Source organism: Bos mutus, chromosome 5 (genome assembly GCF_027580195.1).
Source record: "Bos mutus isolate GX-2022 chromosome 5, NWIPB_WYAK_1.1, whole genome shotgun sequence".
In the NCBI taxonomy this organism is placed as follows: Eukaryota; Metazoa; Chordata; class Mammalia; order Artiodactyla; family Bovidae; genus Bos; species Bos mutus.
The window spans coordinates 29037705-29049424 of NC_091621.1; the positions used below are offsets into that span (position 1 = coordinate 29037705).

Below are 11720 nucleotides of genomic sequence, written 5' to 3' on the forward strand. Positions count from 1 at the left end.
GGGGAAAAGACCAAAGTCTACAGCTGGATTAACATGTCATAAAACAGGTAACATGAACAGGAAGATGCATAATTTGTAAACTAGACTAAGTAGATGGAAGCAGGAACTCAGAGCCAGAAATAATTATGAGGTCTCAAGACCTCAAGGGACACATATAAAACTCTAGGAAAATGAACATCTACAATCCATAGAATAGTGATGGATTGAATCAACCTCATCCATGTCTTTGGTGGCCCCAGAGAACCAAGATGACCTCTGAGTTATACATGTTATGTTTGACCATTTTATAAAGAAAAAAATATTAAGTATTGTTTACGATCTGAAATACTGAAATCTTAAATTGAGTTCTGAAAATAATAATATCCATAAGGATAGCACTAACTTGCCTTCTTTATCTTATTATCTCTGAAGTTAAATAACTGCTGAAAAACATTTAAAGAAAATAAGCCCCCCAAAACTTCAAACTGTCAAGCATTTGGGCACATTTATGAATAATTTTATTAGTTACATGTGAAACATCAACGTGCCTTGGCAATCTTTTCTTCTGTCCTGGACAAATTTATATTCCACTTTTTGTAGTTCTCTCCACATCTTTACTGCTATCTTCAAGGCCCCGTCTTTGTCCTCTACTACCTAACCTCACTTTTTGAAGATGACTTAGCGTTCTGCTTAATAAAGAAACTTGAAGTCATCAAATAATATTTCTTAAACTTCTTTCCCATCTCTGAAAATATTCTTGCATCTATAGGAATAATTTAATCTCAGAGGGATCCTCCCACCTCTTCCAGACTTTGCTACTTTCTCTCTTTCCATTACATTCAAATTTTTCTTCCCTACTAGCAACACATTCTCAGACTACAATCAATTTCTCTCATACTAAAAAATTAACTCCTTAACTCTTATTCTCCCAAACACCACCCACTACCTATTTTCCCTTCTCATACAAACTTGTCATAAGCATTATCTTTATTTTTTTTACTTAACTCACAGCATACTTATTCTCAATCCAACAAATATTTCTTTAGCAACTACTCTATATCCAGCACTGGGCTATGTACAACCATTACAAAATTGCTCTGCCTCTACCATTCCACTGAAACTGTACTAAGAGATTATCATGTGAAATCCTAATTGTCAAATCCAAAGCCTATTTTTTTGATCCTTATATTTCTTGACCTTTCTGCAGCATTAGATTTCTTTCACTCTCACCTTCTTGAAATTCTTGTAATCTGTGATAGTTTATTCTTCTTTTCTACTTCTTTGACAATTTCTTCTTTATATTTTCTTAGTGGAAAAAGCTTCAGAAAAGGGTAGAGTGAAGATTACTATTGAGGTCAACTACCCTGACAAATTTTTCCCTTGGCAAAAAGTGATAGGACCCTCATCTATGTGCAGTCTATCAGGGACATAAGTTTGGACTCAGCAGATCCATCTCTTTATTCAAAGCTTTTTGAGAGCAGGGTCTTTGATGTCTTCACTACATTATTTCCAGAACTTAGAAGATTTTTCCAGCACAGAATGAGCAGTCAATAAATATTTTTTGTAACAGTTTTATTGAGAAAGAATTGATGTACCATAAAATTCACTGTTTTAAAGTGCACAATTCACTTTTAGTATAGTCACGCCAGTTCATAATTTTTATAACATTTTTATCACCTCAAAAAGAAATCCTTCACTCATTAACACTTGTCATCCTCTTTCCTCCCCGCAACCCTTGGAAGCCACTAATTTATTTTTCTCTGGATTTGCCTATTCTGGACATCTTATAAAAATGGAATCATATAATGTGTGGTCTTTTCTTGTCTCGTTCTTTTACTGTGGCTGAAAAACATTCCATTGTATGAATATATCACATTCTGTTTATCCATTCATCAGGTGCTGCACATTTGGGTTCTTTCCACTTTTTGAGCTATTATGAAGATGCTGCTATGAACAGTCACATATAAGATTTAGTGTGGACACATATGATACATTCTTTTGGGGATATGTCAAGGAGTGGAACTGCTGGGTCACATGAAAATTCTGTGTTGAACATTCTGAGGGACTGCCATACTGTTTTTGTGAAATGGCTGAACCATTTTACAGTTTCACCAACAATTAATGAGATTTCCGATTTCTTCACATCCTCACTGACGCTTGCTATTATCTGTCTTTTTTTAACCATCCTAGTAGGTGTGAAATGGTATCTAATTGTTGTTTTCATTTGCATTTATCTAACAGTTAATGATGTTGAGCATCTTCTCAGGTTCTGATTGGCCATTTATAGTCCATAAATATTTTATGAATGAATGTGTTCAGTCAGAGACTCTGAGGCAGGCTCTCAGGAACACCATCCATAGTTATTCAGATAGTCATTGTCTAATAGCAATAAATGATCAGCAGAAGTTGGGAGTACCTTATGAACAAATGATTGCGTATCCAACTGCCTTAATTAGCCAACATAGCTGATGTCTAAACCTGGTTTGTTTTGTTCAGTATTGACTTCTGATTTTGATATTATCAAAGACAATTAGTACTACTTATTCTGAGTTCAAATTCTTTCAAGCAAATATAACAAAAGAAAAAGTAGCTTTTCCCATGGCAGCCACTGAAGAGCATCAGCCATGGCTCTGTGCCATCCCGTGGCCATAGGCCTCAACAAGGGCCACAGGTGACCAAGAACAAGAAGTGAGCAAACTGAGACATAGCTGCCACCGCTTCACCAAACACACCAAGTTTGTGCAGGACATGTGCGGCTTCGCCCCTGATGAGTGGCAGCTCATGGAACTGTTCAAAGTCTCCAAGGACAAGTTGGCCCTCAATTTCATCAAGAACAGGGTGGGGACACACGTTCCTGCCAAGAGAAAGAATGAGGAGCTGAGCAATGTCCTGGCCACCATGAGGAAAGTGGTAGCGAAGAAGGACTGAGCCTTTTCCCTCTGTGCGTAATAAAACCTTCCCGTGGAAAGAAAAAAAAAAAGAGAGAGAGAGAGAGAGAAGAAAAAGTCAAGGGCCTATAAGAAAATCAATTGTCAGAGGGGATGACTGGCTTACACCACTTGGGGGACCAGGAGCCAGGAGTTATCTTGACTCTAATCTATCTTGATTTCCCTGTTCAAATGCTAATATGCAATATGGAATTATTTCTGAGGTAACTGTACTGTAATAAAAGGTAGTGGGCTTAGGCTGCCTAGCTGCTTTTGCCCAATCCTTATAGCAACTCCAGTATCTTTTAGGAAATAGCTTTTAATCCTATAAATACAATATGGTGGGACTGTAATTTCCCTAACCAACAGATATCCTTGTTCACCATACTAGGCCAATTAGAAACTTCTTTTCTAGAATGTTTTTTTTTTTTTAACCTTTTTATTATTAAATAAAGCACAGATACAGAAAGTGACACAAAATAAATGTATAAAAGTGAATTATTAAAAGCCAACACCCTTGTAACCACCACCCCATTATGAAAAAGAAACCTTGCAACTACTCCAGAAGTCCCTTCATGTTGCCCATCCCAAAGGCTATTCCTTTTCTACAAAATAATCACCATCATGACTCTTACAATGTTTGATTTTTACATTTCATTGTGATTTAATCATGTAAGTGTCTCTAGGCATTGCAGTTTAGTCTTGCCCCATTTTTAAAAAGTCTATGGGGACTACCCTGGTAGTCTAGTGGTTAAGACTTCACCTTCCAATGCAGAGGGTGTGGTTTGATCCCTGGTTGGGGACCTAAGATCCCACATGCCTCATGGCCAAAAACCAAAATAGAATACAGAAGCAATATTGCAGAAAATTCAATTAAAAAAAAAAAAACCTAATATGTCTTTTAAGAATCTTTTAATCTGCAGACTCTCCGTTATTCCTCTTTCTTAAAATATATTTTTTGAAGAATCTAAAACCATTTGACCTATAGAGTATTCCAAAGTCTGGATTTTGCTGATTACACACTCATGGTGCAGGTAAAATTCTCCTCTTTCCTATTTCTTATGAAGTAGCAGTTGAAATCCAGCCAACTAATCAAATGTGTTAGGAAGCACACTACATCCAGTTTTCTCACTTTTTTGATACTAGAAGCCATTGATGCTTAATGCTTAGCTCCATTAATTCACTGAAGATTGCAAAAATGCTTACATTTTAATTTTATCATTTTATTTTCATTTATTTGCTGATATAATTTTATGTTACTTGGCTACCCCATGGTACAGTCTATATAGGAAAGGCAGATTAAATATATGATTCTTTTCTTTCTCTACTTTTCAAGAAAATGAATTGGTTCCCTGTTACCCTCAAAAATCACTCCAAAATCACTGCAGATGGTGACTGCAGCCATGAAACTAAAAGATGCTTGCTCCTTGGAAGAAAAGCTCTGACCAACCTAGATAGCATATTAAAAAGCAGAGACATTACTTTGCCAACAAAGGTCCATCTAGTCAAAGTTATGGTCTTTCTAGTAGTCATGTATGGATGTGAGAGTTGGACTATAAAGAAAGCTGAGTGCCAAAGAATTGATGCTTTTGAACTGTGGTGTTGGAGAAGACTCTTGAGAGTCCCTTGGACTGCAAGGAGATCCAACCAGTCCATCCTAAAGGAAATCAGTTCTGAATATTCATTGGCAGGGACTGATGCTAAAGCTGAAGCTCCAATACTTTAGCCACCTGATGCAAAGAACTGAGTCATTGGAAAAAGACCTGATGCTAGTAAAGATTGAAGGCAGGAGGAGAAGGGGACGACAGAGGATGAGATGATTGGATGTCATCACCGACTCGATGGACATGAGTTTGAGTAAACTCCAGGAATTGGTGATGGATAGGGAAGCCTGGCATGCTGCAGTCCATGGGGTCACAAAGAGTCAGACACACTGAGCAACTGAACTGACTACCCTCAAAAGGTGACCAATTGTTTTTTTCCCCAATGTCATTATGATTATTCATTATCACACATTTAAACTTATCTAACGGACTTTGATCCATTGTAATCATTATCCTTGTGCTAAGTCGTTTCAGTAGTGTCCAACTGTTTGCGACCTTATGGACTGTAGCCTGCCAGGCTCCTCTGCCTGTGGGATTCTCCAGGTAAGAATATTGGAGTGAGTTGCTGTGCCCTCCTATAGAGGATCTTCCTGACCCAGGGATCGAACTTGAGTCTCTTAGGTCTCCTGCATTGGCAGACAAATTTTTTTACCACTAGCACCTTCTGGGAAACCCTCTTATCCTCATTGAAGCTCAAATACTGTCATGTTTGAGCAATAGAAGCTTACTCCAGTTGATTCCTGTATTCTATTGGCACAATTTTTTTTCTAGAAAGAAGATATTTTATTTTCAGCACTTAAGTTGTATATTTTATGATCTAGCATATGTTTTTGTTTTGAGCTACTCCTCGAGGGGGAAACCTCATATTTTCGGTGATTAGATGTTAATGGTCATAATTCAGTGAGAACCACAGCATAACAAAGAGACAGAGTTAGGAAATCTGCAGCATTCACACAGTTCATACTATTTCACTCAACTGCACTCCTGGAATTATGTCAATTGATTAATCCAGGTCAATTCAGAGACTTTCATCAATCTATGTGTCTGATCTTTTCTTATGATCAGATTCAGGTTATATATTTTTGGCAGAAATACCACAGAAGTGGTAAAAATGTAAAGAATGGTATTTACAATTAAACCTAGGCTCGGACATGCTCACTGCTACTACCATTCATTGCTTTTAGACCCACTCAGGAGAAATCAAAGATTACTAGAATGAGTTCTACTTAGCAGTTATCAGGCTAACTCTCCTGCACATGATACATTTAAATTCTGGACAACATTTGTTTCAAAAAATTTTTGTTTAAGCCAATCAGTTGAAGGCTCTGGAGAATGAAAAAGACAGGCAAAAACTAAAGGAATGTTGACTCTTGAAATAAGGGATGTACTGTGTGATATTTGTGTTCCGAAGTCTTTTTGCTTGAGGGAAATCCCTTGTCTGTGAGACATATGGTAGGTAGAACTCAAGTAGAAAACTGAGATCTTAGTGGCATGAGGAATCATAAGACTGAGTGTAGAGCTGCTGGAACACCCGGAATGGGGAGCCTTGAGAATAAAGAAGTCTGAAAATCTGCATAAAAATTCCATCCGAGTCTTTGGCTGATCACAGAACTATACCCTTGTAGGGAAACTCTATGGAACCCCATGGAAAACAACAGTGGAAAGAGGGAAGGAGTTTAGCACATTTCAATTACTGTCTATCACAAGGGAGACTGAACTGAGTTTGTATCCAGTCAAGTTAACTACTGCTGGAAAAACAACTAATGTTCTTCTGAGGAAAACAGCAAAATCCAGTGTCCCTATAATGTCCAGTATACAACAAAAATGCTTGAAAAATCCCATGGACAAAGAAGCCTGGCAGGCTATAGTCCATGGGGTCGCAAGGAGTCAGACAAGACTGAGCACACATGCATACAATAAAAATGATTAATTTGCAAAGAAACAGAAAAATAAGACCCATGGGCAAGAGAAAAAACAATTAAGAGAAAGCAATCCTGGATGGCCTAAATGTTGGAATTAGCAGACAAGGATTTCAAAACAGCTATAGAAATTTTGTCATAATGGATTAAAGGATAGATAGCAGTAGAGAAATATCAGTAGAAAAATGAAAACTATTATTTTAATCCCAGTGGAAATTTCTGGGTATCATTTTGTTCTTAGGTCTGTCAGATGCCTCAGTGCTTCTTCCAGGTTTCTTCCACCAAGACAGTGATAACATACAAGCCTGAGGATACCAGTGTTTTGGGGCTGGGAGGGACAGCTTATTCATTTAATTCTATTATAAATGCTCTCCAGATGGTTTTGTTATCTAGTTTCTCGCTTTACTTTCATGTAAAGATTCAAGAAAATTCTGCTGCCACTCTGCCACCTTCTTCCCGGAACTCCTGAAATTTGAATCTTGAGCAGACTTAGTAAAGATACTGAAAATAGTTGAAATACATTCATCTCAGTGGGGGTGTCCTAACTAAAATAGTGCTAATATAACTCCTCCTATCATTCTTGTTAATTGATGCCCAGAGCTGCTTTGATTCTCAATATCCTTCTGAAAAACACCTTTTTACTTAAGTAAACCAGAAATCATACTTTATGAAAGTGAAATGCTTTAAGACCTATAGTCTCAGAAAAAGAGCAAAATATAAAAAAAGAAACTTGACTGTGTTAATAGTAAAGTAGATGCAGTCTCAGAATTGGCTCTGGGCGGAAGTTAAAAAAGAAGTCTCTCCACAAAATGTTGGCCATTATGCTATCTTCACAAGGGTCTGGAGTCTAAATCTTCTGTAGTTGAGGGTTGAGATTTAAGTGGCATTGGTGTGTTGTGTTTCCTAGAAGGCCCCTGGAAGAAGAAAACAAACCCTCCCTGGAAGAGTATACTCTTATGTTAGCCTTAATGTCTATAAATAGAGTTCCAACTATTTAATAATAATTTTAAAATTACAAACACAAAAGGAAAAAATCAGAAATAGAATAAATAATATACTAGAGAAACAGACTACAGATACTTAAATTATCAGATAAACATACAAAATTACTCTGATGTATTTCCAGGAATATAACAGAGATTGAAATATCTGAGAATGAGAAAAAGGTAATAGGAACTGATCAGGAAGATTTGAAAGCTAGTACACTGAACTCATAAAAATGAAAATGTAATAAATGTAAAACTCAACCAAAGAATTAGAAAGCAGGTTAGATACAGCTGACTAGAATGAATGAGTTTTAGAACTGAAAAAATTTTCAGATTGCAGATTGAGGGAACAAATTGATGCAAAACACCAAAGTGGGTTTTGGAGACATAAGGTACAGAGTGAGAAGGGCTAATTAGAATTCCTCAAAAGGCAATTGAGTTAAGGAAAGACAATATGAGAAGAAATAATGACTAAGGGAATTCCCTGGTGGTCCATTGGTTAGGACTCTGTACTTCCACTGCCAGGGTCCTGGGTTCAATCCCCGGTTGTAGAACTAAGATCCCACAAGCTGTGTAGCACAGCCAAAAAGAAAGGAAAAAAAAAAATAATGGCTAAGAATTTTCTAAAATCAATTCAAGACATAACCACATTCAGGAAGTCCAACAAATGCCAAACTGTATAAATAAAAAGAAATCCATACCTACATACAAAATAAAGCTGCAGAGCAACAAAGACAGGAAGAAGGTCTTAAAAGCAACTAGAAAGAAAAGATAGATTACCCACAAGGGAGACATAGTTAAACTGGCAGCTAATGCCTTAATAATAATGGGAGCCAGAACATAGTGGAATAATACATAATCAGAATGACCTTCTGAAAATGAAATACACTATTCAAAATAAATAAATAAATAAAACCAAGAGGATTTACCACTAAATGATTCTCACTGAGGGAACAACTCAAGAATGTACTTCAATAAGAAAGTAAGTGATTCCAGTAAGATGTCCTGAGATGCACCTATCAAGCAGGAAAGTGGAAACTTTACTCAAACAGGACACCAGTGATCTTCAGAGCCATGTATGAAGAAAACACTGTTTATTTCTTCCAACCATGGTTTTAGATTCACCTGTATCTGATTTTGCCAACAGATTCTAAAGCCTCTGTCATTAAGACCTTGAATGCTTTCTAAGCAATATATTTTTTAAAAAGAAAAAAGAAAAACTCAATGCCTTTCTTAAACATTACTAGCTGGGGTGAATTTTATATTTCTATAGTCAAAGGGACTTGCTTTTGGCTAACAAACACATTTTTGGAACAGCTTGCTCTATCTGAATCAGGAAGCAGAGAAAAGAAGCAGTCAGATCAGCAGGAAGAACAAATGTTGCAAATGGAACAAAACATGGACAGATGGTTGAATCTGTGTTAGATCACTCTGAACCATTGTGAAGGCAAGTAGGGACATTAATTGTTCAGAGCCTGCACATAGTGAAATGGGGGGAAACTATTCAATATATTGCATGTGAATTTCCCAATACTCTACAGAGAAGAATCACTGATACACATGTATGATGTTTGCCTGGAAGAAATTAAAAGTTTTGGCATTTCCACCCAAAGCACATCTTAGTTTTACATTTCCAGAGAAAAGGTCTTCACTAGATTATTTATCATTATGGTCATCTTGTTTGATGTCTTTTGCATTGGTCGAAAGCTGGGAGATAATAGAACACTTTGGAAACACTTGCTTACTAAAAAAGTCAGGTTATAAGTCCTCATTACTTCAGTTATTGCCAGGTGTCCTTAAATTATTGTCATCAAAAAATGTGAGAATCTTGCCTATAAAAGGCAAAATTGTGAAGAGGGCAACAGTTTATTTCACCATAACCTAAATTAAAATTAAATTTTTTTCTTTCATCATCTTTCTTCTTCATGAAGATTTGACCTCCAGAGCCAAAATTACTGTTCTTTGCTACATTTATCTCAGCTATGTATTAAGAACTCAATATTATCTAACTTGCACTGTAGTATTTCTAATTAGTAACCCTTCCAAGGTTGAATTTTTACGAGAATTTTTTTTAACCAGAATGAAACACTAATTGATAGAATGTCCAGTAATTTAGCAAATTTCTGAACATCTACTGTATCAAGGTGGGATATCAACTCATTAGAGGAAAGATATATTTTGGAGATAAATGGATAGCCATCTGTAGGAAAGTGAAATTAGACTCCTACCTCAGATGATAGACACACACAGTAAGAGATTCAAGATTAATTATCATGAAGTTGAAAGTAAAAATCATAAAACTTCAGACTATTTTTAATTATTCTTCACATTAAGCCTTGCTACTGCTACTGCTAAGTCGCTTTAGTCCTGTCCGACTCTGTGTGACCCCATGGACGGCAGCCTACCAGGCTCCCCCGTCCCTGGGATTCTCCAGGCAAGAACACTGGAGTGGGTTGCCATTTCCTTCTCTGATACATGAAAGTGAAAAGTGAAAGTGAAGTCGCTCAGTCGTTTCCGACTCTTAGCGACCCCATGGACTGCAGCCTACCAGGATCCTCCGTCCATGGGATTTTCCAGGCAAGAGTACTGGAGTTGGGTGCCATTGCCTTCTCCGACATCGTCTTAGTATAAAACAAAACTGAGTATATTTTTTAAAATATTAAAAATTTGACTATATGAAAATTTAAATGTCTAAACAGTGAAAGACATCATATAAAAAGTTAAGATGATAAATGAAAATGGAGAAAATATTTGCAACACATATGATAGATACATAAAACCAGTATAGGTGATGTTTAAGAGCACAAGCTCAGGAATGAGATTGCCATATACAGATACTGCTGCTGCTGCTGCTAAGTTGCTTCAGTCGTGTTCACCTCTGTGCGACCCCAGAGATGGCAGCCCACCAGGCTCCCCCATCCCTGGGATTCTCCAGGCAAGAACACTGGAGTGGGTTGCCATTTCCTTCTCCAATGCAAGAAAGTGAAAAGTGAAAGTGAAGCCGCTTAGTCGTGTCCGACTCTTTGCGACCCCATGGACTGCAGCCCACCAGGCTCCTCCATCCATGGGATTTTCCAGGCAAGAGTACTGGAGTGGGGTGCCATTGCCTTCTCTGATACAGATACTAGTTACACCATATTCTAGTCTTTTGGTCTTAGGCAAGTTACTTAACTCCTTTGAGCCTCAAATTTATTCATCTATAAAATGGAGATAATAATAGGGTTAGCTGAGAACTATTATTATTGCTCATAGTATACAAAGAGTCAATTGAATCAATAAGAAAAACCAACTGATCCAATAGAAATTCAACATCAGTTAAAACCCAGCTACCTTTTCATATAACTTTCTGCTACTCTGTGACACAATTTTGGTGTATCTAATTGTCTTAGTCTGTATTCTCTTTAAATTGACATTATACTTCTTTGCTTCCATACTTTGCTGTTCTCTTAGCTCAATCTAAAAATTCTCCATCTAGTCTTCACACAAGAAAACATCACCCATATTCTAAATCCTAACTCCAATCCTGACTTCCCTATAGAGTGTTTCTGATTAGAGAATGGTGCATTCTCTCCCTTTCTTTCTGAATTTCTAAGGTGCTTATAATACTAGTTTCTACATATAATCAAACTTGCTTTTTCCTTTCAAAGTAATGAGTGTACATGTTTTATCTCCTATAGAAATTTGTGAATTTTCACAGGACAGGAAATTCACATATTCTATTTCTATATCCTCACAGTGCATAGTAAGTATTCACTGTATAAATGTTTAATTTTTTATTTTCCATAACTTGATCTATTACAAAGCATTGAGAATATATATGAAATTCTCACACCCATAATTTGTCCACCCCACCCATTCCACCCACACACATAGAAAAAACAACAATAACAACAACAAACATTTCCCAAACAGCACATAGCTTCTTTATTTACACTTAACTGTAAATACATAGGATAGGCACAACTGAGTGACTGAGCACACACACACATCAATACATGTTGGAAATGATCTGGGATGTAGTCTGGCATGGATAGTTTAAACGTCAGTCCAGGTGATTTTATCGTGTCTAAGATGAGAACCACTTTTTAAAATAAAATTATTAACTATAGGCATAAATTTAATTTTAACATAGAAGTAAATATCTGTGTGCAAAGAAGTGGGAAGAAGGCAAAACTAAAAGTCAGAAGATGTGGGATCATGTCTGGTACAATCTTCTGCCATGAGCCAGCTTTGTGTCTTTGGGAAATTCACCTAATCTATATGGGCTTTAGTTTTCCATGTAAAATTAGGATGCTGGACTAGTCA

At 36.8% G+C, this 11720-nt stretch overlaps 1 pseudogene; it reads left to right on the forward strand.

Annotated features, from left to right (window-relative positions):
- Window positions 1-2603: 2603 nt before the first annotated feature.
- LOC102287086 (large ribosomal subunit protein eL36-like) lies at window positions 2604-2907 on the forward strand (annotated as a pseudogene).
- The last annotated feature ends 8813 nt before the right edge of the window (window positions 2908-11720 follow it).